At 43.5% G+C, this 25,887-nt stretch overlaps 1 long non-coding RNA gene and 1 pseudogene across 3 annotated transcripts in view; one reads left to right on the top strand and one right to left on the bottom strand.

The window, feature by feature from the left end:
- The window catches only part of LOC108593784 (uncharacterized), a 162,199-nt gene that overhangs the window by 102,697 nt on the left and 33,615 nt on the right, over positions 1 to 25,887 (top strand). For both annotated transcript variants that reach the window (XR_013523226.1, XR_013523225.1), the window contains exons 7-9: positions 17,734 to 17,821; positions 20,148 to 20,452; positions 25,460 to 25,572. This is a non-coding gene — a long non-coding RNA (uncharacterized LOC108593784). The remainder of the gene's footprint in view (positions 1 to 17,733; positions 17,822 to 20,147; positions 20,453 to 25,459; positions 25,573 to 25,887) is intronic.
- The window catches only part of LOC128929136 (aldo-keto reductase family 1 member B1 pseudogene), an 82,612-nt pseudogene continuing 67,620 nt past the window's right edge, over positions 10,896 to 25,887 (bottom strand). The window contains exon 2 of the transcript XR_013523224.1: positions 10,896 to 25,887. This exon is cut by the window's right edge and continues 26,377 nt beyond it. The product of XR_013523224.1 is annotated as an aldo-keto reductase family 1 member B1 pseudogene (transcript).

Raw genomic sequence — 25,887 nt, 5'->3', positions numbered from 1 at the left:
TGTTTGTCGTGCTGTCCTGCCCAGCTAGGAGGCAGTCTAGTCACTATTTGCCTGCCGAGGCTCCACCCTACTGGTGTGAGGTTCGCCCTGTTACTGCAGGCTCTGCCCTTCTGCTGCGGTCTCCGCCCTGCTGCCACGGGCTACGCCCTGCGGTGGAGTGTCTCTGTTGTAGCAGATTGCCTCGGCAACGGCAGGCTGCGTCAGCAATGGGCGTGTACCTCAGAAGGGGTGGTTTGCCTCGGTAATGGCAGGCGCCCCTCCCCTACAGAGCTGCAGCCTCAGGGAACCCCTCCACGGGGAGCGTTTGGAATCGCCGTTTTGTTTGTCCCACTGCGCTACCCCAAAAGCGGTCACCCTGGAATCTCCTGGGCTGGCTCACTGTCCAAGTCCCATTCAGTCTCAAGTTCAGCCCTCCCAAGTCTCAGGTTGCTGGCCCAACAGGGCACCCGAACGAGCACGCTTTGTGCGGACCGCTGTGTAGCACCGCCACAGCGTGGGCCGCCACCGCACCGGCCGCCGGCTGCGCCAGCCAAAACCTCTGCCTGGTGTCGCGTGTCTCCTCTATACCTAGGAATTTCCCCGTTCTGTGGGCAACAAAGATCCGTCTGGAAATGCAGCCATGACTCACCCCTTCTGCGCATTGACCGCGAGCTTCAATTCTGGGTTGTTCTCACAGCACCATCTTGAGTCCTCTCGATTTATTGATTTTTAAAGGGTTTTTCGTGTCTCTATCTCCTTCAGTTCTGCTCTGATCTTAGTTGTTTCTTGTCTTCTGCTAGGTTTTGAGTTTTTTTTATCTTGCTCCTCTAGCTCTTTCAATTTTGATGATAGGGTATCAATTTTGGATCTCTCTACTCTTCTCATGTGGGCGCTTATTGCTATGTATTTTCCTCCAGAGACTGCTTTAAATGTGTCCCAGAGATTCTGGTATGTTGTCTTCATTCTCATTGTTTTTGAAGAACTTCTTTATTTCTGCCTTCATTTCATTGTTTATCCAGTCAACATTAAAGAGCCAGTTGTTCTGTTTTTATGAAGCTGTGCAGTTCTGAGTTGGTTTCTGAATTCTGAGTTCTAACTTGATTGCACTATGGTCTGAGAGACTGTTTGGTATGGTTTCAGTTGTTTTGCATTAGCTGAGGAGTGCTTTCCTTCCAATTATGTGGTCAGTTTTACAGTAGGTGTGATGCGGTGCTGAGAAGAATGTATATTCTGTGGATTTGGGGTGGAGATTTTTGTAAATGTCTATCAGGTTTGCTTGTTCCAGGTCTGAGTTCAAGTCCTGGATATCCTTGTTAATTTTCTGTCTGGTGGATCTGTTTAATATTGACAGTGGAGTGTTAAAGTCTCCCAATATTATTGTGTGGAAGTCTAAGTTTCTTTGTAAGTCATTAAGAACTTGCCTTATATATCTGGGTGCTTTTGTATTGGGTCCATATATATTTAGGATCATTAGCTCTTCTTGTTGTATCTATCCTTTTACCACTATGTAATGTCCTTGTTTGTCTCTTTTGATTTTTACTGATTTAAAATCTATGTTATCAGAGATGAGAATTGCAACTCCTGCTTTTTCTTGCTGTCCATTTACTTGGTAAATCTTTCTCCGTCCCTTTATTTTGAGCCTTTGTGTATCCTTGCATGTGAGATGTTTCCTGGATACAGCACACAAATAGGTTTTGGTTTTTTATCCAATTTGTCAGTCTGTGTCTTTTGATTGGTGCATTTAGTCCATTTACATTTAGGGTTAATATTGTTATGTGTGAATTTGATACTGCCATTTTGATGCTAGCTGGCTGTTTTGCCCGTTAGTTGATGCAGATTCTTCATTTTGTTGATGCTCTTTAGCATTTGGTATGTTTTTGGAATGGCTGGTGCTGGTTGTTCCTTTCTGTGTGTAGTGCCTCCTTCAGGAGCTCTTGCAAAGCAGACCTGGTGGTAACAAAATCTCTGAGTACTTGCTTGTTTGCCAAGGATTTTATTTTTCCTTCACTTCTGAAGCTCAGTTTGGCAGGATATAAAATTCTGGGTTGAAAGTTCTTTTCTTTAAGGATGTTGAATATCGGCCCCCACTCTCTTCTGGCTTGTAGGGTTTCTGCTGAGAGATCTGCTGTGAGTCTGATAGGCTTCCCTTTGTGGGTGACCCGACCTTTCTTTCTGGCTGCCCTTAGCATTTTCTCCTTCATTTCAACCCTGGTGAATCTGAGGACTATGTGCCTTGGAGTTGCTCTTCTTGAGGAATATCTTTGTGGTCTTCTGTGTATTTCCTGGACTTGAATATTGGCCTGCGTTGCTAGGTTGAGGAAATTTTTCTGGATAATATGTTAAAGAGTATTTTCCAGCTTTAATTCATTCTCTTCATCACATTCAGGTACACCTATCAAACGTGGATTAGGTCTCTTCACATAGTCTCACATTTCTTGGAGACTTTGTTCCTTCCTTTTTGTGCTTTTTTCTCTAATCTTGCCTTCTCGTTTTATTTCATTGAGTTGATCTTCAACCTCTGATATCCTTTCTTCTGCTTGGTCAATTCGGCTGAGACTTGTGCATGCTTCGTGAAGTTCTTGTGTTTTTCACTCCATCAATTAACTCATATTCCTAAGTTGTTTATTTTTGTTACCATTTCCTCAAAAGTTTTTTTCAAGGTTCTTAATTTCTTTGCATTGAGTTAGAACATGTTCTTTTAGCTCACAGAAGTTTCTCATTCCCCACCTTATAAAGTGTGATTCTGTCATTTCATCACACTTATTCTCCATCCAGCTTTGTTCCCTTGCTGGTGAGGGGTTGTGGTTTCTTGTAGGAGGCGAGGTGTTCCAGTTTTGGGTGTTTTTTTTCTTTTTGCACTGGTTTCTTCTTATCTTTATGGATTTATCCACCTGTCGTCTGAGTAGTTGCTGACTTTCCGATTGGGTCTCTGAGTGGACATCCAGATTGTTGATGATGAAGCATTTCTGTTTCTTAGTTTTCCTTCTAACAGTCTAGCCCCTCTGCTGTAGGACTGCTGAGGTCCACTCCAGGCCCTGCTTGCCTGGGAAACACCTGTAGCAGGTGCAGAACAGTGAGGGTTGCTACCAGTTTCTTCTTCTACTATCTTTGTCCCAGAATGATGCCCACCAAATGTCAGTCTGATCAATCCTTTGTGAGGTGACTCTGGATATACGGGGGTCAGGGAGCTGCTTGAGGAGACAGTCTATACTTTACAGAAGCTCAAGTGCTGAGCTGTGAGCTCTGTTGTTCATTCAGGGCTGCTAGGCTGGTAGGTTTAAATCTGTTGCAGCAGAACTCATAAAGCCCCATTTTTTCCTCAGGTGCTCTGTCCCAGGGAGTTAGGGCTTTATTTATCAGTATCCGTTGCACTGTCCTGCCCAGCAAGGAGGCAGTCTAGTCACTGTCTTTCTGCAGTGGCTATGCTGAGATGCTCTGGGCTCTGCCCTGCTGCCATGGTCTCTGCCCTGCTTCCGTGTGTAATTCCCTGTAGTCCTGTTTATATGGGTGTTGTTAGAACTACTGTGGCAATGGTGGCCCCTCTGTAATGGCGGACCCTCTCTGTTATGGTGGGTTGCCTCAGCAATGGCAGGCTGCGTCAGCAATGGCAGAGTACCTCTGTAGGGGTGGAGTGCTTCAGTAATGGCGGACGCCCCTCCCCCACTGAGCTGCACCATCCTGGGTTCAGATGTGCTTGCCATGAAATTCTCAACCCCGAGTGTTTCCAATTGCTGGTTTTTTTGCTTGTTTTTGTGGGGGTGGAACCTGTTGAGCCTGATCACCTGGTTCCCTGCCTCAGAGCCCTTTTTTTTTTTTTAAGTTGAACAGGTGACTCTCTCCCAGGTGTTCCAGTCACCTGCAGAAAGGGCGCCAGAATCTGTGTGATTTCCCATGTGGCAACCCACTGCACTGGCTGAAACAATGTCACTGCCTGGGAATCTCCTGGCCTGTCTTACTGTTTTAAGTCCCATTTAATCAGATGGATGTGCTAATCTGCCTTTCCAAATCTCAAATTGCCGGTTTAACAGGGCAACCAGACCAGTGTATTTTGTATGGAGTGCTGCTGCACTGCGGCACTGGCCAAAACACCTGTGCTGGTGGCCCGTGGGGCTCCTACACCTGGGAATCTCCTGGTCTGTGGGCAATAAAGATCCATCTGGAAATGCGGCATCCACTCACCCTCTGTGCTTTCACTGGGAGCTGCAATCCTGAGTTGCCCTTATAGCACCATCTTCTTCTCCTTTCCAGGAGAACTGTTTAAAAGATAGGTTTTAATTTTTTTGAGATGGAGTCTCCCTCTGTCACCCAGGCTGGAGTGTAGTGGCTCACTGCAACCACTGCCTCCTAGGATCAAGCAATTCTTCCTCAGCCGCCTGAGCAGCTGAGATTACAGACACCTGCTACCACACCCAGCTAATTTTTGTATTTTTAATAGAGATGGGGTAAGGCCAGGCTGGTCTCCAACTCTTGACCTCAAGTGATCCACCCGTTTTGGCCTCCCAAAATGCTGGGATTACAGGCATGAGCCACCGTACCCTGCTATTTATTTTTTAAAGATGGAGTTTCACTCTGTTGCCCAGGCTGGAGTGCAGTGCTGCAATATCAGCTCACTGTAATGCTCGGTTCAAGTGATTTCCCTGTCTCAGCCTCCTGAGTAGCTGGGACTACAGGCATGAGCCACCACATCTGGCCAAGAAGTGCCCTTCTATCCCTCATCTGCTAAGAGAACTGTCTAAAAGATGGGCTGTAGGTGGCCTTTTCTGCCATCTCTTTCTACTACATTCTGGTTCTTTTTCGGTATGTAATTTTCAGTAATTAGTAAATTAACTGATTGGCTAAATTAATTACTAAACTACAAATTTAGTGATTGGTAATTTTAATAATTTCTAATTCCCTGCTGAAACCTATAATCTCTGTCTAAAAAGCCTACTAACTGAATCCTGTGGGTCTGTGTCTATTATTATCTGTCTATGCATAGGATTTTACCTCCCTAGGAGTGTTTTTTATAACTACAGTATTTGTAATCATATCATCATGCCCAGCACAAAGGTACTCAATAAATATACATTTCCAATGTGAAAAATTTTAAATGTGGTAAAACACAAAAAATTTACCATAACCATTTTAGAGTACACACTTCAGTGTAAGTACATTCATATTTTTTGTGCAGCCAAACTCTGGAACTCACTAAATCCTGCCAAACTGAAATTCTATCCCCATTAAATAAGCCATTACTGCTCTCTCCCAATTCCTGGCTGCCACCATTCAAATTTCTGTCTCTGTGAATCTGATTATGTCCTTCACATAAGTGGAATCATATAGTATTTCTCTTTTTGTGACAGGTTTATTTCACTTTGTGTAATGTCCTCAAGGTTAATCCATGTGCTAGCATGTGTCAGAATTTCCTTCCTTTTTAAGGCTGAATAATATTTGACTGTATGGAGAGACCACATTTGTTTATCTGTTGGTGGGCACTTGGGTAGCTGCTATCCTTCAGCTGCTATGAATTTCACCGTGCCAAGATCAGCTGAGCCATGGAGACCCCAACCCAGGCGGCACTGAAGGAATTAAGAAACAGACACAAACTAGAGAGCAAAAGGTGGGTTCAGAGTGGAGCACAAGGGGTCTCACAGCATTTCCAGCTGAGTCCAGAGCAGACTCTGACCTAGGTATTTATTATTGACTTTCCAGTGACAAGTTTTATAAGCAAATGCTCTGTGTTCTTTCATTGGTTAAAGGTAAACTAACCAGCTAGTGTATGGTTGTTTACTATAGGTTAAAGAGAAACTAGAAACCGCTCTTTATGAGGGAGCAAAGGAAAGGCTGTGTTCAAAGAACTAATTCATTTGCCGTGAGACATATTTACATTGGTTACTGTATTATAATGCTTTGAGCAGTTTTCTGCTTTATGGGCAGTTTTCTGCTTTGGGGCACTGAATAGGTTTCCCTTGCCACTGCTCCCAATAGGATTTCTCAGCAATATGATTTCTCACACACATCAGAATTTACTCTCAACAACACTGCTACGAACATCAGTGTATAAATGTGTGAGGCCCTTTGAATTGTAGGGGGTACATGCCCAGAAGTGGAAATGCTGGATTATATGGTAATTCTTTGTTTTAAGAGAGTCTTGCTCTGTCACACAGGCTGGAATGCAGTGGTGCAATCTTGGCTCATTGCAACCTCTGCCTCCTGGATTCAAGTGATTCTTATCCCTCAGCCTCCCGAGTAGCTGAAATTACAGGCCTGCACCACCACACCTGGCTAATTTTTGTGTTTTTAGTAGAGTCAGAATTTCATCATGTTGGCCAGGCTGGTTCTGAACTCCTGGCCTCAAGTGATTCACCTGCCCTGGCCTCACAAAGTGCTGGGATTACAAGTGTGAGCCACCATGACTGGCCTATTTTTAAATTTTTGATAAATTACCATACTGTTTTCCATAGCTGCAGCTCCATTTTAAACTCCCAATAAGAGTACACAAGGGTTCCAACTGCTCAGCACCCTCACTAACACTTATTTTCTGTATCAATTACAGCCATCCTAATGAGTCTGAGGTGGACTCTCCATGTAGATTTTCTTCTTTCTCTTTTTTTGAGATGGAGTCTCGCTCTGTCACCCAGGCTAGAGTGCAGTGGTGCAATCTTGGCTCACTGCAACTTCCACCTCCTGGGTTCAAGCAATTCTCCTGCCTCAGCCTCCCAAGCACCTGGGACTTCAGGCATGTGCCACCACACCCAGATAATTTTTCTATTTTTAGTAGAGATATGGTGTTACCATGTCTGCCAGGCTGGTCCTAAACTCCTGACCTGAAGTCATCCACCCACCTTGGCCTTTCAGAGTGCTGGGGTTATTGGCATAAGCCACCATGCCCAGCCTCTCCACATGGTTTTGCTTTGAGTTTCCCTAATAATTAGTGATAGTGAACATCTTTTTATGTGCTGATTGGCCATTTGCATCTCTTATTTGGAGGACACTCTATTCACGTCTTTTGCACATTTCTGAACTGCGTTAGTTGGGTTTCTGTTGTTGCATTGTGAGAGTGCTTTATCTATTCTAGATGGGAACTCTTTCACATGTAATTTGCACATCTATCCTGTCATTCTGTAGGTTGCCTTTTCACTCAGTTAATAGTATCCTTTGATGCAATCCAATTTGTTTACTTTTCCTTTTGTTGTTTGGGCCTTTGGTGTCATGTCCAAGAAATCATTGCCAAAGGAAGCTCTCCTTCTATGTTTTAAGAGTTGTTGGCTGGGAACGGTGGCTCACGCCTATAATCCTAGCACATTGGGAGGCAAAGGCAGGTGAATCATGAGGTGAGGAGTTCAAGACCAGCCTGACCAAGATGCCCTGTCTCTACAAAAAATAAACAAATTAGCTAGGCTTAATGGTGGGCACCTGTAATCCCAGCCACTTAGCAGGCTGAGGCAGAGAACTGCTTGAACCTGGGAGACAGAGGTGGCACTGAGCCAAGATCATGCCACTGCACTCCACCCTGAGTGACAGAGGGAGACTTCATCTCAAAAAAACAAGAGTTGTATAGTATTAGATCTTACACGTCAGTCTTTGATTCATTATTGAGGTTTTCTTTTCCTTTTTTTTTTTAACATGATACAAGCTAAGGGTTTAACTTCATTGTTTCCCCTGTGAATATCTAGTTTTCCCACACCACTTGTTGAAAGACTGCCCCTTCCCTGATTAGTCTTGGCATTTTTATTGAATTCATTTTACTGTATGTGTAAGAGTTTCCTTTTGCATTCTGTATTCCATTCCACTGGTCTCTCTATATGTCTTTACTGCCATACCACACTTTTAACCACTGTAGATTTTAATAATACATTTTGAAATTCCAAAATAAAGACTTCAAACTTTGTTGTTCTTTTTCAATATTGCTTCGGCCATTTGGGATTTCTTGAAATTGCATATAAACTTTATGCAATTTATGAGGATGGATTTTTCTATAACTGAAGAAAAAACGTCACTTAGATTTTACAAGCAATTACACTCAACATGTAGATCACTTTAAACCATATTGACATCTTTTTTATTGTTTCATTTTAGGCTTTGGGTTACATGTGAAGAACATGCAAGATTGTTGCATAGGTACACACATAACAGTGTGATTTGCTGCCTTCCTCCCCATCACCTATATCTGGCATTTCTCCCCATGCTATCTCTCCGCAACTCCCCACCCCCCACTGTCCCTCCCCTATTTCCCACCAAAAGACCCCAGTGTATGATGCTCCCCTCCCTGGGTCCATGTGTTCTCATTGTTCAATACCCACCTATGAATGAGACCATGAGGTGTTTGTCTGTTCTTGTGTCAGTTTGCTGAGAATAATGGTTTCCAGGTTCATCCATGTCCCTACAAAGGACAAAAACTCATCATTTTTGATGGCTGCATAGTATTCCATGGTGTATATGTGCCACATGTTCCCACTCCAGGCTATCATTAATGGGCATTTGGGTTGGTTCCAGGTCTTTGCTATTGTAAACAGTACTGCAATGAACATTCATGTGCATGTGACATTATAGTAGAAAGATTTATAGTCCTTTTGATATATACCCAGTAATGGGATTGCTGGTTCAAATGGAATTTCTATTTCTAGGTCCTTGAAAAATCGCCACACTGTCTTCCACAATGGTTGAGCTAATTTACACTCCCACCAGCAGTGTAAAAGTATTCCAATTTCTCCACATCCTCTCCAGCATCTGTTGTCTCCAGATTTTTTAATGATCACCATTCTAACTGGTGTGAGATGGTATCTCAATATAGTTTTGATTTGCATTTCTCTAATGACCAGTGATGATGAGCATTTTTTCATATGTCTGTTGGCCTCATATATGTCTTTTTTGTAAAGTGCCTGTTCATATCCTTCCCCCACTTTTGAATGAGCTTGTTTTTTTCTTGTAAATCTGTTTTAGTTCTTTGTATATTCTGAATATCAGCCCTTTGTCAGAGGCATAGACTCAAAAATTTTTTCCCATTCTGTTGGTTGCTGATTCACTCTAACGAATGTTTCTTTTGCCATGCAGAAACGGTGGAGTTTGAGTAGGTCCCATTTGTCTATTTTGGCTTTTGCTGCCAATGCTTTTGGTGTTTTGGTCATGAAATCCTGGCCTAAGCCTATGTCCTGAATGGTTTTGCCTAGATGTTTCTCTAGCGTTTTTATGCTGTTAGGTCTGATGTTTAAGTCTTTAATCCATCTGGAGTTGATTTTAGTGTGAGGTGTCAGAAAGTGGTCCAGTTTCTGCTTTCGGCAAATGGCTAGCCAGTTTTCCCAACACCATTTATTAAACAGGGAATCCTTTCCCCATTGCTTTTGTCACATTTGTCAAAGATCACATGGTTATAGATATGTTGTGTTGCCTCCAAGGCCTCTATTCTCTTCCACTGCTCTATATCTCTGTTTTGGTACCAGTACCATGCTGTTTTGATAACTGTAGCCTTGTAGTATACTTTGAAGTCTGGTAGTGTGATGCCTCCTGCTGTGTTCTTTTTGTTAAGAATTGACTTGGTGATGCAGGCTCTCTTTTGGTTCCATATGAAGTTTAAGTTAATTTTCTCCAGCTCTGTGAAGAAGGTCATTGGTAGCTTGATAAGGATAGCATTGAATCTGTAAATTACTTTGGGCAGTATGGTCGTTTTCACGACCTTGATTCTTCCTAACCATGAACATGGAATTTTTCTCTATCTGTTTGTGTCCTCTCTTACTTCATTGAGCAGTCGTTTGCAGTTCTCCTAGGTCTTTTACGTTCCTTGTTAGTTGTATTCCTAGGTATTTTATTCTCTTTGTAGCAATTGTGAATGGCAGTTTGTTCTTGATTTGGCTCTCTTTAAGTCTGTTATTGGTGTATAGGAATACTTGTGATTTTTGCACATTGATTTTGTATCCTGAGACTTTGCTGAAGTTGCTTATCAGTTTCATGAGATGTTAAGCTGAGATGATGGGGTCTTCTAAATATACAATCACGTCATCTGCAAATAGAGACAATTTGACTTCCTTCTTTCCTATTTGAATACCCTTTGTTTCTTTTCCTTGCCTGATTGCTCTGGCTAGAACTTCCAATACTATATTGAATAGGAGTGGTGAGAGAGGGCATCCTTTTCTAGTGCCAGATTTCAAAGGGAATGCTTCCAGTTTTTGCCCCTTCAGTATGATATTGGCTGTTGGTTTGTCGTAAATAGCTTTTATTATTTTGAGATACGTTCCTAGTTTATTGAGAGTTTTTAGCATAAAAGGCTGTTGAATTTTGTCAAAGGCCTTCTCTGCATCAATTCAGGTAAACATGCAGTTTTTGGTTTTGGTTCTGTTTATGTGGTGAATTACGTTGATAGACTTGCATATGTTGAACCAGCCTTGCAACTCTGGGATGAATCCTACTTGATCATGGTGGATAAGCTTTATGATGTGCTGTTGCAATCAGCTTGCTAGTATTTTATTGAAAATGTTTGCATCTAGGTTCATCATGGATGTTGGCCTGAAGTTTTCTTTTCTTGCTGAGTTCCTTTCGGGTTTTGGCATCAGGATTATGTTGGTCTCATAAAATGATTTAAGAAGGATTTCTTAATTTTGGATTATTTGGAATAGTTTTGGAAAAAATGGTACCAGCTTCTCTTTGTAGGTCTGGTAGAATTCAGCTGTGAAGCCATCTGGACCTGGGCTTTTTTTGTATGGTAAGCTCTTAATTGCTGCCTCAACTTCAGGCCTTGTTATTGGTCTATTCAAGGTTTTGACTTCTTCCTGGTTTAGGCTTGAAAGGATGCAAGTGTCCAAGAATTTATCGATTTCTTCCAGGTTTATTAATTTATGTGCATAGAGGTGTTTATAATAGTCTCTGATGATCGTTTGATTTTCTGTGGAATCTGTACTGATATCCCTGTTATCGTTTTTTATTACAGCTATTTGATTATTCTCTTTTCTTTTTTATTAATCTGGCTACTGGTCTATTTTGTTGATCTTTTCAGAAAAACAGCTTCTGAATTTTTTGATTTTTTAAAGGGTTTTTTGTGTCTCTCTTTCAGTTCTGCTCTGATCTTAGTTATTTCTTGTCTTCTGCTAGGTTTTGAGTTATTTTGATCTTGCTCCTCTAGCTCTTTCACTTTTGATGACAAGGTGTCAATTTTAGATCACTCCTTGCTTCTCATGTGGGCATTTATTGCTATATATTTTCCTCTAGAGACTGCTTTATATGTGTCCCAGAGATTCTGGTATGTTGTGTCTTTGTTCTCCTTTGGTTTTGAAAAACATCTTTCTTTCTGCCATCATTTCATTGTTTATCCAGTCAACATTCAAGAGCCAGTTGTTCAGTTTCCATGGAGCTGTGCGGCTCTGAGTTAGTTTCTGAATTCTGAGTTCTAACTTGATTTCACTGTGGTCTGAGAGATTGTTTGTTATGATTTCCGTTCTTTTGCATTTGCTGAAGAGTGATTGACTTCCAATTATGTGGTCAATTTTAGAGTAGGTGCGATGTGGTGCTGAGAAGAATGTATATTCTGTGGATTTGGGGTGAAGAGTTCTGTAAATGTCTTTTAGGGTTACTTGGTCCAGGTCTGAGTTTAAGTCCTGAATGTCCTTGTTAATTTTCTGTCTTGTTGCTCTATTATTGACAATGGGGTGTTAAAATTTTCCACTATTATTTTGTGGGAGTCTAAGTCTCTTTGTAAGTCATTAAGAACTTGCTTTATGTATCCAGGTGCTTCTGTATTGGGTGCACATATATTTAGAATCATTAGCTCTTCTTGTTGCATTGGTCCTTTTACCTTTTATATAACCTCCTTGTCTTCTTTAATCTTCGTTTGTTTGAAGTCTATTTTATCAGAGATGAGAATTGCAACTCCTGCTTCTTTTTGCTCTCCATTTGCTTGGTAAATCTTCCTCCATCCCTTTATTTTGAGCCTTTGTCTTTGCATGTGAGACGGGTTTCCTGGAAACAGCACACTGATGGGTTTTGGATTTTTATCCAATTTGCCAGTCTGTGTCTTTTGATTCGGGCATTTAGCCCATTTACATTTAGGGTTAATATCATTATGTGTGAATTTGATCCTGCCACTTTGATGCTAGCTGGCTGTTTTGCCCATTAGTTGATGCAGTTTCTTCATTGTGTTCATGCTCTAGCATTTGGTATGTTTTTGAAGTGGCTGGTACTGGTCGTTCTTTTCTATGTGTAGTGCCTCTTTCAAAAGCTGTTGTAAGGCAGGCCTGGTGGTTATGAAATCTCTGAGTTCTTGCTTATTCACAAAGGATTTTATTTTTCCTTCACTTATGAAGCTTAGCTTGGCTGGATATGAAATTCTGGGTTGAAAGTTTTCTTTAAAGATGTTAAATATTGGCCCCCACTCTCTTCTGGCTTGTAGAGTTTCTGCTGAGAGATCTGCTGTGAGTCTGATGGGCTTCCCTTTGTGGGTAACCTGACCTTTCTCTCTGGCTGCCCTTAGCATTTTCTCCTTCATTTCAACCCTGGTGAATCTGATGATTATGTGCCTTGGAGTTGCTCTTCTTGACGAATATCTTTGTGGTGTTCTTCGTATTTCCTGGACTTGAATATTGGCCTCCTTTGCTAGGTTGGGAAAGTTTTCCTGGATAATATGCTGAAGAGTATTTTCCAGCTTGGATTCATGCTCTTTGTCACATTCAGATACACCTATCAAACGTAGATTAGGTCTTTTCACACAGTCCCATATTTCTTGGAGACTTCGTTCATTCCTTTTTACACTTTTTTCTCCTATCTTGCCTTCTCGTTTTATTTCATTGAGTTGATCTTTGACCTCTGATATCTTTTCTTCTGCTTGGTAATTTGGCTGTTGAAACTTGTGTATGCTTTGCAAATTTCTCGTGCTGTGTTTCTCATCTCCATCAATTCACTTATATTCCTCTCTAAATTGTCTATTCTCATTATCATTTCATCAAATCTTTTTTTTAATTGCATTTTAGGTTTTGAGGTACATGTAAAGAACATGCAATATAGTTGCATAGGTACACACGTGGCAGTGTTATTTGCTGCCTTCCCCCTCTTCACCTATATGTGGCATTTCTCCCAATGCTACCTCTCCCCAACTCCCCACCCCCTACTGTCCCTCCCCTATTCCCAACAGACCCCAGTGGGTAGTGCTCACCTCCCTGTGTCCATGTATTCTCATTATTCAACACCCACCTATGAGTGAGAACATGCAGTATTTCGTTTTCTGTTCTTGTGTAAGTTTGTTGAGAATGATGGTCTCCAGGTTTATCCATGTCCCTACAAAGGACATAAACTCATCGTTTTCGATGGCTGCATAATATTCCATGGTGTATATGTGCCACATTTTCCCTGTCCAGACTATTATCGATGGGCATTTGGGTTGGTTCCAGGTCTTTCCTATTGTAAACAGTGCTGCAATGAACATTCGTGTGCATATGTTTTCATAGCAGAACGATTTATAATCCTCTGGATATATACCCAGTAATGTGATTGCTGGGTCAAATGGAATTTCTATTTCTAGGTCCTTGAGGAATTGCCACACTGTCTTCCACAATAGTTGAACTAATTTACACAACCCCCAGCAGTGTAAAAGTGTTCCTATTTCTCCACATCCTCTCCAGTATCTGTTTCATCAAATCTTTATTCAAAGTTCTTAGATTTTTGTGTTGGGTTAGAACATGTCCTTGTAGTTCACAGAAGTTTCTTATTACCCACCTTCTGAAGCCTGATTCTGTCAATTCATCACACTCATTCTCCATCCAGCCTAGTTCTCTTGCTGATGAGGAGTTGTGATCTACTGTAGGAGGAGAGGCTTTCTGGTTTTTGGTGTTTTTATCCTTTTTGAGCTGGTTTCTTCCCATCTTTGCGGATTTATCCACCTGTCATCTTTGTAGTTGTTGACTTTCAGATTGGGTCTCTGAGTGGAAATTCAGTTTGTTGATATGAAGTTATTTCTTTCTGTTGCTTATTTTGTCTTCTAACAGTCTGGCCCCTCTGCTGTAGGACTGCTGAGGTCCACTCCAGGTCCTGCTTGCCTGGGGTTCACCTGCAGTGGTTGCAGAACAGTAAGGGTTGCTATCTTAACAGTAAGGTAGCAGAAGATAGCAGAAGTTTCTTCTTCTGCTGTCTTTGTTTCAGAAGGATACCCACCAAATGTCAGTCTGAGCTATCTTTTATGAGGTGACTGTTTGCATATATGGGATTCAGGGAGCTGCTTTAGGAGACATTCTGTCCTTTATAGGAGCTCCAGTGCTGAGCTGTGAGCTCCGTTGTTCATTTAGAGCTGCTCAGCAGGTACGTTTAAGTTAGCTGCAGCAGAACTGACAAACCCCCTTTTTTTCCCCAGGTGCTTTGTCCCAGGGAGTTAGGGCTTTATTAATGAGTTTTTGTTGTGCTGCTGCCTTTTTTTTCCAGGGCTGCCCTGCCCAGTGAGGAGGCAGCCTAGTCACCATCTGCCTGCAGATGGCACATATACACCATGGAATATTATGCAGCCATCGAAAACGATGAGTTTATGTCCTTTGTAGGGACATGGATAAACCTGGAGACCATTTTTTTTTTTTTTTTTTTTGCAAATTATAGTATTTTACTGAAATAATCAAGTCCATCCTCAAATGTTTCTTTTTAATCATCTAATCACAACTTTCAGATCAACTGAAAAAAGGGTCATTTTAAACCCCCTTCTGTTGTCTACGGATTTAAATTGTGATAGAAAGTCTTTAAAACTTAATTTTGGGCTAATTAAAATGAAGGCAAGAAAGAAAAATCAGCTCGTAGTCAGATACGTTACGAAGACCAACACAGTTCCGAAAACCAATCAAGGGTGACATCAGGTAGAACTCAGAGACTGGAAACTCCAGTTTTCTTCTTTCCTCATTCCTGTTGGTAATTCCGAAAGTCCACAGCCTGCTTCTGTAAGTTTCTTACTGTTATTTACACACCATACACACATCTCACCCTGCTGCCGTGTGAACTTCCCCACGGTCCTGTTTATACGGGAATAATTAGAACTGCCTAGGCAATGGTGGCCCACCTCTGTAAAGGCAGACTCTCTCTGTAATGGTGGGTTGCCTTGGCAATGGTGGGCTGCCTCAGCAATGGCAGACTACCTCCGTAGTGGTGGACTGCCTCGGTAATGGTGGACACCCTTCCCCCACAGAGGTGGACCTTCTCAGGTTCAGCTGTGCTTGCTGTCAAACTCTCAACCCAGAGCATTTCCAATTGCTGGGTTTTTTTTTGTGGGGGTGGGACCAGCCAAGCCTGATCCCCTGGCTCCCTGTCTCAGAGCCTTTTTTTCAGTTGAACGGTCAACTCTCTCCCAGGTGTTCCAGTCGCCTGTTGAAAAGGAGCTGGGATCTGTGATTTCCCCTGTGGTGACCCACTGTGCTGGCTGAAACAGCAATGCTGAGATTCATGGCACTTTTTTGCCCAGGAATCTCCTGGCCTGGCTCCCTGTTTCAGTCCCCTTTTTAATCAGATGAATGGGTGACTCTGCCTTCCCGGAGTTCCAATCACCAGGTAAAATGGTGCCCAGACCCATGTATTTTGTACAGATAACTGCTGCCCCAGGGTGCTGCCAAAACAGCCATGCCAGCCAAAACAGCCACACCGGCCAAACCAGCTGTGCTGGCAACCCATGGGGCTCCTCCACCTGGGAATCTCCTGGTCTGTGGGCAATAGAAATCCATCTCAAAATACAGCATCCACTCACCCGCTGCACTTTCACTGGGAGCTGCAATCCTGAGCTGCTCCTAATGGGCCATCTTGGATCCTCTGTATTGACATCTTAATGAAACTAAGCTTTACAAATCTATAAATACCATTTGACTTTACATTTGTTTCACAACCAGTCTCTGGAACTTTAAATCCTGCCAAAGTCTTTGCCTCCTGGTTAAGTTTATTCCTATTTTTTTTTTTATGCTACTGTAAACTGACTTTTTTTTTTTTTAAGATGGTGTCTCACTATGTTGCCCAGGCTGGAGTACAGTGGCTATTCACAGGCATAATCGTTATAAAAACTGACATCATTGACTTCCCAGGCTCAAGCGATTCTCCTGCCACAGCCTCCAAAGTAGCTCAGACTATAGGCATCCACAACAAAGCCAGCAGGAACGGTTTTCTTAATTTCCTTCTTGGATTGTTGACTGTTAGTGTGTAGAAATGCAACGGACTTTTGTATGTTGATTTCATAATCCTGAAACTTGGACAACTTATTAGTTCTAACAGTTTATTTTGTTCAGTCTTCAGGATTTTCTACAAAAAAGATCATGTCATTTGTTAACAGAGAAAATTTTACTTCTTCCTTTCCAATTTGGACACCTTTCTCCTTTCTTTCTTAATAGCTCTGGCTAGGATTTCCAGTATTATGAAAGCAGGCATCATTGTTTTATTCCTCAACTTGGAAAACTTTGTCTCTCATCATTGAGAATGATATTAACTAAAGGTTGCTCATATTACCTTTATTACATTGAGATTGTTTCAATTTCTAGTCAGTATGTTTTGAATCATCAAAGGATAGTAAACTTTGTTAAATGCTTTTTCTGTACTAATTGAAAAAAATTATGTTTTCTTTCCTTCATTCTGTTAATGTGATATCTTACACTGATGTTTATATGTTAACCACATTTGCATTCCAGGAATAAATCTCACTTGATCATGTTGTATAATTCATCTATGACGCTGTTGAATTCTCCTTATTAGTATTTTCTTGAGCACTTTTGCATCTGCATTGATCGGATATAGTGGTGTGTTTTCTTCTGCTGCTTTGTCTGCCTTTGGTATCAGTAATGCTGGCCTCACAGAATGAGTTTGGAGGTATTCTTTCCTCAGGATTTTGGAAGATGAGCAGAATTGGTATTGGTTCTGTAAATGTTTGGTACAAGTCACCCATGAAGCCATCTGTTCTTGTATTTGTCTTTCTTGTCAAGTTTTTGGTTACTGATTCAATCTCTTTGGTAGTTATAGGTCAGTTTTTCCATATTCTATTTCATTTAGTTCTGTTCTAACCCATATTATTTCCTTTTTTCTCCTAGCTTTGGGTTTAGGCTGTTCTTTTTCTAATAATTTAAGGTACAAAGTTTGGATTTGGGTTTAAGAGCTTTTCCTTTTTCTTTTATTTGACAGAGTGTCTTGTCACTTGTTGAGTTAGTCTCAAACTCCTGAACTCAATCAATCTCCTGGCCTTAGCCTTCCAAGTAGCTGGGATTATAGAACAGTGTCACTATGGCTGGCTGCTGCTGCTGCTTTTTGTGTATGTTTGTGGTGGGGGGGAGGTTAGGGGAAATGGAGTCTAGCTGTGTCACCTAGGCTGGAGTGCAGTGGTGCAATCTCAACAACTTCCTCCTCATAGGTTCAAGTGATTCCGCTGCCTCTGCCTCCCAAGTAGTTGGAATTACAGGTGCTTGCCACCACGCCTGGCTAATTTTTATGTTTTTAGTAGAGACAGGATTTCATCATGTTAGCCGGGCTGGTCTTGAACTCCTGGCATGAGGTTATCTGCCTGCCTCGGCCTTCCAAAGTGCTGGAATTACAGGTGTGAGCCACAGCCCCTGGCCAGCTTTCTTTAATGTAAGCATGTACAGCTATAAATTTCCCTCATAGCACTGCTTTTGCTGCATCCCATAAGATTTGGTATGTTGTATTTGTCTCAAAATACTTTCTAATTTTCATTATTATTTTTCTTTGATCCACAGTTTTGTAGTATGTTGTTTAGTTCCCATAGATTTGTGAATATTCTTGTTTTCCTTCTGCTATTATAATTTCAGCCATTTAAAATGTATTAAATCTTGCTTTCAGGCCTAATATATGATCTTTCCCAGAGAACATTCCACATGTACTTTGAAGAATGTATATTCTGCTGGGGGAACTCATCTGTGTATGTCTGGTAAGTCCAATTCATCTGTAGTATTGTTCAAGCCCTGTTTCCTTCTTGATCTTCTGTCTGGGTGTTTTATCCATTACTGAAAGTGAGTTATTGTGCCAGGCACAGTGGCTCATGCCTGTAATCCCAGCACTTTGAAAGGCCAAGGTAGGTGGATCACTTGAGGTCAGAAGTTTGAGACCAGCCCCAATGTGGTGAACCCTGTCTCTACTAAAAAGAGCTGGGTGTGGTGGCATATACTTGTAATCCCAGCTACTATGAGGCTGAGGCACAGCAATCACTTGAATCCAGGAGGTTGCAGTGACCTGTCTCATGCCACTGCACTTCAGCCTGGGCAACGGAGTCAGATTCTTTCTCAAAAAAAAAGTGACATGTTGATGTCACCTACTGTTATCGTAGAACTGTCGGTGTTTGCTTCATTTATTTAGAAACTCTGAGGTGCATTGCATGCACATTTATAACATTACATCTTTTTGGTGAATTAACTGTTACTATCTCTTAAAATAGCTTTGACCTTAAGTCTATTTAGTCTGAGATTAGTCTAGCTCCTCCTTTTTTTTTTTTGGTTACCATTTTCGTGGAATATCTTTTTTCATCCTTTCACTTTCAACCAATATGTAAGTCTCTTACAGTTTTTTGATTGTAGAATTGTATAATTCATTGGCATTTTTAAAGACTATCATCTGAAAAAACTCACTACGCTGGTGGATGACTGTGCCATGAGGCCCACAGCCAAGGACTCAGTGAGCAGTTGCTCTGGGAGGACTCCAGCACGCCATTTACAGGGCTTCCTGGTGCCACTCTGTGGATTGTTTTCTGAATGGCCTATGGTTTGTTTTCTCTCTCATTTCATTCCTTCTGCCTTCCTTTGTGTTTAATTTTTTTGTGTGACACACTTAGAATCCATTCTCATTTCCTTTTTTGTACATTCTATATTTTCTTTGTAATTACCATGAGGATTATATAAAACATCCTGAAGTTATAACAATTGATTTTAAACTAGTAAGTTCAATCACATACAAATACTCTACTCCTTAACAGCTCTGCCCATCCTATGTTGTTGATGTTACAAAGTATATCTATATTTTAGAGAGAGGGTCTCACTCTGTCACCCAGGCTGGAGTGCAATGGCACTGTCATAGCTCATTGTAACCTCAAGCCCCTGGATTCAAGTGATCATCCATAGCTGAGACTACAGGTGCATGCCACGAGGCCTAATTTGTGTTTTATAAATTATATATTTAACATACACTTATGGTGATACATCTCTTTTAAATCCAATAAAATAATTAAAATTAGAGAGAAAAATCAAAATTCCAATAATACAGGTCTTTATATGTGGCTTCAAATGTCCACCTAGCATCCTTTTGTTTTGACTTGAAGGACTCCCTTTAGCATTTCTTGCAGGGTAGGTCCCAATGTAATAAACTCTCTCAGCTTTTTTTAATCTGAGAATGTCTTAATTTCTCTGGTTGGGTGCAAGGTGGGAGGATCACATGAGGTCGGGAGTTCAAGACCAGCCTGGCCAACATGATGAAACCCCATCTCTACTAAAAATACAAAAACGTGGTGGCGGACATCTGTAATCCCAAATACTTGGGAGGCTACACCACTGTACTCCAGCCTGGAAGACAGAGCAAGACCCTGTCTCAAAAAGATAATAAAAAGTGTCTTAATTTCTTCCTCTTTTTCTTATGAGAGTTCATAACATGGTTTTATGTTGTAACTTATAACAAACCTTGTAATTTGTCCTCTAAAATTTAACTGTAATTGGTGACTGCTTTTCTTAAATACTTCGCTGGTGTCCAAGAGAGGGGAAGAATTTAGCCCTTGACTAAAAATATGTAATAATAAACCCAGCTGGACATGGTAGCTCACATCTGTAATCCCAACACTTTGGGAGCCCGAGGCAGATGGATTATGAGGTCCGACATTTGAGACCATCCTGGCCAACATGGTGAAATCCTGTCTCCACTAAAAACACAAAAAATTAGCTGGGTGTGGTGGCACATGACTGTAATCCCAGCTACTCAGGAGGCTGAGGCAGAATTGCTGGAACCTCGGAGGCGGAGGTTGCAGTGAGCCGAGATTGTGCCACTGCAGTCCAGCCTGGGTCACATAGCAAGACTCAGTCTATAAATAAATAATTAATTAATTAATAATCTTAAGAGGAAGAGAGAAGACCTTAACCACAGATAATAGTCCATTGGTGCCTTGTGGCTATAAATCTGAGTTGCTTGTTCTGCCAGATGTTCTGTTGATGGCTGTAGTAGCTGACAGTTTTGTATTTACACAGTCAGAACAACGAGTGCTCTTGCTTGATTCCCAGATTCTCCAAGCTTCCCGTGGAGCCACACCAACTGTCTTGGCACTTCGTGAGTCCAAGGCTGCTTCCCAAGCGGACCTGGTGGCAGACCATGACATTGATTCCTGCCTCTAAGCCTAGCTTTATTCTCAGCAGCCACCACCTTTTTGGTACTAGAACAGTGCTTTTTCTAGTACACTCGTAAGTGGATGCTGAAATCACAACCTGGCCATTTGGATGTTCAACGAATGCTTTATGCTGCGGAGTCCCAGGAACTCAAAAACCCATGCCAGAACTCACCAACCCATGCCGGAACTCACAGGGCTCAGGTGTGTAGCACTACCTTCTTTCTCTATGGCTGGGAGTACAAACATTGTTTATGGATTTATTTCCCATTTTTTACTTTGGACGTTTGTTTTGTGAGACAAGGTCTCACTCTGTCATGCAGCCAGGAGTATAATCATGGCTCACTGCAGCCTTGACTTCCTAGATTCAAGCCATCTCGCCTCAGCCTCCTAAAGTGCTAGGAATACAAGGGTGAGCCACTGCACCTGGCCTACTTTTCAGCTTTGAGTTCTTTATATAGAGACAGATGAGTCCTTGGTCTGATAGGTGGTTTGTAAATGTTTTTCCCAATCTGTAGCTTATCTTTCCATCTTCCTAATTGAGTCTTTCAGAGAGCAAAACTGTGGTCTCCTTTGCAAATACTCTGCCACTGTAGCAGAAAAGCAGACACAGACAGTATGTAAATAAACATGTGGATGTATCCCTTGAGTAAGTGTCCATTTGTGGTAAAAAGATCTCTAGTCAGTGCTGAGTGGTTATTTCACTGAGTAATAGTTAAGCTGGGTATAAACTCTAACCTCATGCTTACTTTCTCTTACTCCACTGTCTTGTTACTGCTGATGGAAAAGCAATTGTTAACATGTTCTTTCTTCTTTCCACCCTCCTCAGTAGCTTTTAGGACCTTTTCTTTGTCTTTTCTGCAATTTTGCTTTGACGGGTCTAGGTATGGATGGATTTATTATATTGGGGATTGTGCCTCCTGACTCTAAAGGGTCTTGATCCTGTCTGTTTTCATTCTGGAAATTTTTTTTTTTTTTTGAGACAGACTCTCACTCTGTCACCAGGCTAGAGTGCAGTGGTGAGATCTCGGCTCACTGCAAACTCCACCTCTTGAGTTCAAGCATTTCTCCTGCCTCAGCCTCCCTAGTAGCTGGAATTACAGGAGCACACATCCTCACCTGGCTAATTTCTGTCTTTTTAGTAGAGACGGGGTTTCACAATGTTGGCCAGGCTGGTCTTGAACTCCTGACCTTACATGATCCACTCATTTTGGCTTCCCAAAGTGCTGAGATTACAGGGATAAACCACCACACCTGGCCTGGAATTTCTTTGAGACATGTTGGATCCTCTCATTTCATCCTCCCTTTGTCATATTTTCCAATTGATTAATTTTCTCTTCTGTCATTGAATTCATTAAGTTTTAAATGTCTGTGAATGGCAGCCGCTAATTCTGGCATCTGAAGCTCTTGAAAGTCCACTCCTCTTGTTGCCACTGACGTCTATGCCCTTTTAGTTGGGTTTTAGCTGTGGCAATCATATGCAGCACTGGCTAAAGAATCTCAAAATAGATAGTGTTAGAACTAAATTAGAGATCCAACCTGGTAGTGGGGACAAACCCCCACACATTTGCTCACAGAAGTCATCTTCTTTGTTGATGATGATTTTTGTGGTATGAGAACAGAGGAAAAACAGGGGCTGAGCATTTTCCCTAAATGGTGGTGGACATTCAAATCCCTAGTGAGGCTGGGCACAGTGGCTCATGCCCATCATCCCAGCACTTTGGGAAGCCGAGGCAGGTGGATCACCAGAGGTCAGGAATTCATGACCAGCCTGGCCAATACATCAGATCCCCGTCTCTACTAAAATACATGCCTGTGTTTTTGGGAGGCCGAGGCAGTAGTATTGCTTGAGCCTGGGAGGTGAAAATTGCAGTGAGATGAAATTGTGCCACTACATTCCAGCCTGGGCAGTTCATAAATAAGAGAGATAATTGACTCACTGTTCTATAGGCTGTACAAGCACAGCTCCAGCATCTGCTTGGCTTCTGGAAGCCTCAGGAAGCTTATAATCATGGCAGAAACATAAGTGGGTACAAAGAGAGAGAGAGGAGGTGCCAGGGTCTTTATAAATAAACTGCTCTAATGTGAACTAATAAAGCAAGAACTCATGCTTCACCAAAGGGAGGGTGCTAAGCCATCCATGATGGATGTACCACCTCTAACAAAAGTGAGATTTGGAAGGGACACACATCCAAGCTGTGTCAGGCTATAAATGTTTTGTTTGGACTCCTACCTCCTTGAATGACAATTATTTGTCCTCTCTGGCAAGAGAGATGGGTTTTCCCTCTGGCTGGAAGGCAGATGCCAGACAGAGGGCAGAATGCCAGCTGGCTGGGGCAGCTTACCACACTGTGGAGGAGGGGCCAGGGGCATGAAGCTGCGGGCACACAGGTGGATGTAGATGGCTGCCAGGTGCTATGGGGGTCCTGCACACACAGGCTGAGGAATGCTGCAGGGTCCATCTGAAATTAGGGCCACCCATTCACTGTCCCTATGCTCAGTAGTGGCATGGAAGAGGGGCCTAGGCTAGATGGGGGAAAGGGCTTTCTGTGCCCCAGGGATCAGGCTCACACTCACCATCCAGAAGCAGTTCCCCAAGCTGGAGTGAGTGTCCTGGAAGAAGGCCTGGCAGGTGGGACTCTGTTTTGGGCAGGCCTGCTGAGTCTTCTCGGTGGCCCTGCAGTCACCATCCACCTGGTGGGACAGACACAAGACTCGGGCCTCCCACTGGACCATGCAGCTTCCCCACTGGACCATGTGGCTCCCCCACATACATCGGCCTCAGCAGGAGACTTCCCCCAACCCTGGGCCTGCAAAGACTTCCGCAGAGCCAGCAGGCCACCTGCCTCTCCTGCCGCACTGGGTGCTAAGGTTCCACACCCCGCTGTCAAAAGTCACCATGTACTGGGCCCCTGCCACCAGGGTATGGTCTGGGGAGAAGCAGCCCCAAAGGCAGTGTGAGTGGAGCCAGCTCCACCCACCACAGTGAGAGCTCAATGTCTGCTGGGCACCCCGATGCCTAGAGCCCCAACTTAGCCTGCCCTGAGGCCAGGAGTCCCCCTCTTCTGGTGCAGCATCCAGAGGCCCAGCGATCCCCCACCAGCTTCAGGATGACATGAGCTGAAGGGCTACAATCAATTCAGCCCTAACAAGGAATAAAGTCCTGAGACCTGCTACAAAAGTGCTGTGCTAAGTAACAAAGACTAGTTCAGAGGCCACATATTCTATGCTTCTGTTTACATCAGATGTCCAGGGCAGGCACAGTCATGGACACAGCAGGCAGACTGGTAGCTGCAGGGTTTCATTTTAGGATAATAAAAATGTTTTAAAATCTATTGTGGTGAGGCATGCACCACTCTGAACAAACTAGAATCCACTGAATCGTGCACTTAAAATTCACAGATCGGCCAGGCACAGTGGTGCTAAGCCATCTCAGGGCTTTGCGGGCTGAGGAAGGAGGATAATTTGAACCCAGGAGGTCAAGGGTGCAGGGAGCCAAGATCGCACCACTGCACTACAACCATGGCAACAGAGTGAGACCTAGTCTCAAAAAAAAAACCACAACAGATCATACGAGTCATCCATTTAATCTCAAGGAAGCTACTAGGGGGGAAAAAAACACTCAAGGAAGCTCCTAGGAAGAAAAAAACATTCACTGCTTATGTGGATAGCCAACGGCTCCCTCAAACATGACAGCAGTGTCCTGCAGACCTGCCCTCTTTAGGGGAGGGAAGAGATGGCCTGTGAAGGAACAGGTCTGGCCAGTCAAGCCAGTGCGGACCCTTAGCTGCACCTTGGGGGTGCTCATGCCCATGGCAGGGAAGCACCATCTATGGTGCACAACCAGGCACCTGATGGCGTGGGCCAGCATCCCGAGGAAGGCACTGCCAACCCCATGGTCAGCTGTCAGAACTGAGGGGCACAGAGAAGCCCATGGTCACACACACAACTTGAAGACCAGGCTGTTTTCTACAACATCAGCTCGCTGCTTAGACATGACTGCACCCACGCTTCTAGGGAGCCCTAGGCCTCCGTGTGAGTCCCACACAGATAAACCACTCCTTGCCAAGCCTGGGTACTGTGGCTCCCCCACGGACATGAGGGGCTCCCTCGTGCATTAAGAACCATACATGCCCCTTACTCATGTGAGTGAGCCACGTTGTTACCTGCATTTCACAGTGGAGGAATCCGAGTCCACAGAGGTTAGCCGACTCACCTGAACTGCACACATACTCCCCACGAGCCCAGAGCCAGTCATCCCAGCACCACCCTTGGCTACAGGTCACCCCTTACATGCAAGTATGAACTCAATTAGTGCCCTTCCGGCAGTAATGGGAGGTCTGCCTTCTGCTCTAGCAGAGCCCACAGAGTGGGAGCTGGCCTAAAGCCCTGAATGGCTGACTATACTCCTCTGCTGAGCCAGGCCTTACATTCTGGACAAAAGCAGGATGTGTAGCCTCAGCCCTAGTCCCATAGGACCTTGGGAAATCCAGTAAGCTCTGGGCCTGGCACTGTGATGCCATGAGCCTCTGCAGGCTTCCCTGTGCCCCCACAGTACCTGCCCCTGCATGGCCCTGCTGCTGTGCCCACTGGGCAGGGGGCTCTCAGGGAGGAGGGCGGCACAGGCCAGGGCAGGACTCACACTCCCAGGGACTCTGCAGCAGGCAGCGTCAGAGCCGATAGAACTCAGCCAGCACATTAGCCCTGGACAGCTTTCAGAGCAGCTGCAGCAGCTTCTCCTCCACCAGGTACCTGGTCACCCAGGCCATGTCCAGGGGCTCATCCCCCACAGGCAGCAGTGGCAGCATCACCACCATTGAGTAGTTCCTAGAGGGAATGCACAGGACAAGTCGCTGTGCCTGGCCAAGCCATGCTTCCTTTGGCTGCAGAGGGGGAGCTCACAGGTCCCCAGGAAGAGCTCTGCCATGGAGAGCCTGGGGGTGCTTCTCAGGGAGGGGCTGTCCTTGTTCTAGGAAATCCCATAATGAGGTGGAGGAGGACAGAGGCCAGCATGACAGAGAAGGTGATGAGTGAGGCTGTGACAGAAACAAGCTGCCCTATTTTGAGAACACAGATATCTGATGTCATGCTTGATCTACCCTTTGGGTCTTGGGCAGCATGGGGCCTGTGTGTGGGGATGCCAAGAACAGGAGCTGGAAGGTGTAGGAAGTAGTTTTGTTTTTTAAGACAGAATCTCATTCTGTTTCCCAGGCTCAAGTATAGTACTATCTTGACACTGCGACCACTGCCTCCTGGGTTTATGTGATTCTCCTGTCTCAGCCTCTGGAGTAACTGGAACTACATGTACTCACTGCCATGCCCAGGTAATTTTTGTATTTTTAGTAGAATCGGGGTTTCACCATGTTGGCCAGGCTGGTCTCCAGCTCCTGCCCTCAAGTGATCTGCCCAAAGTGCTGGGATTATAGGCATGAGCCACTGTGCCTGACCAACAGGTCTAGAAAATTTCTGCAGTTGAAGAGAGGACTGAAACTTTCTCAATATGTAGAGTAGGGTCAAGCCTGTGGGATCTGAATGATCAGGGAGATCTTGGCTCACGTGGGAGTGGAGTGGGAAGAGGAATATTGCACACTCTGTTGTTGCTGGGCTGGTGGAGAAGGTGCAGGGGCAGGTGGTCTCAC

Source organism: Callithrix jacchus, chromosome 10 (assembly GCF_049354715.1).
Source record: "Callithrix jacchus isolate 240 chromosome 10, calJac240_pri, whole genome shotgun sequence".
NCBI lineage: Eukaryota > Metazoa > Chordata > Mammalia > Primates > Cebidae > Callithrix > Callithrix jacchus.
The sequence above is the reverse complement of the archived record's forward strand: the minus strand, read 5'-3'. Positions and strand labels throughout refer to the sequence as shown.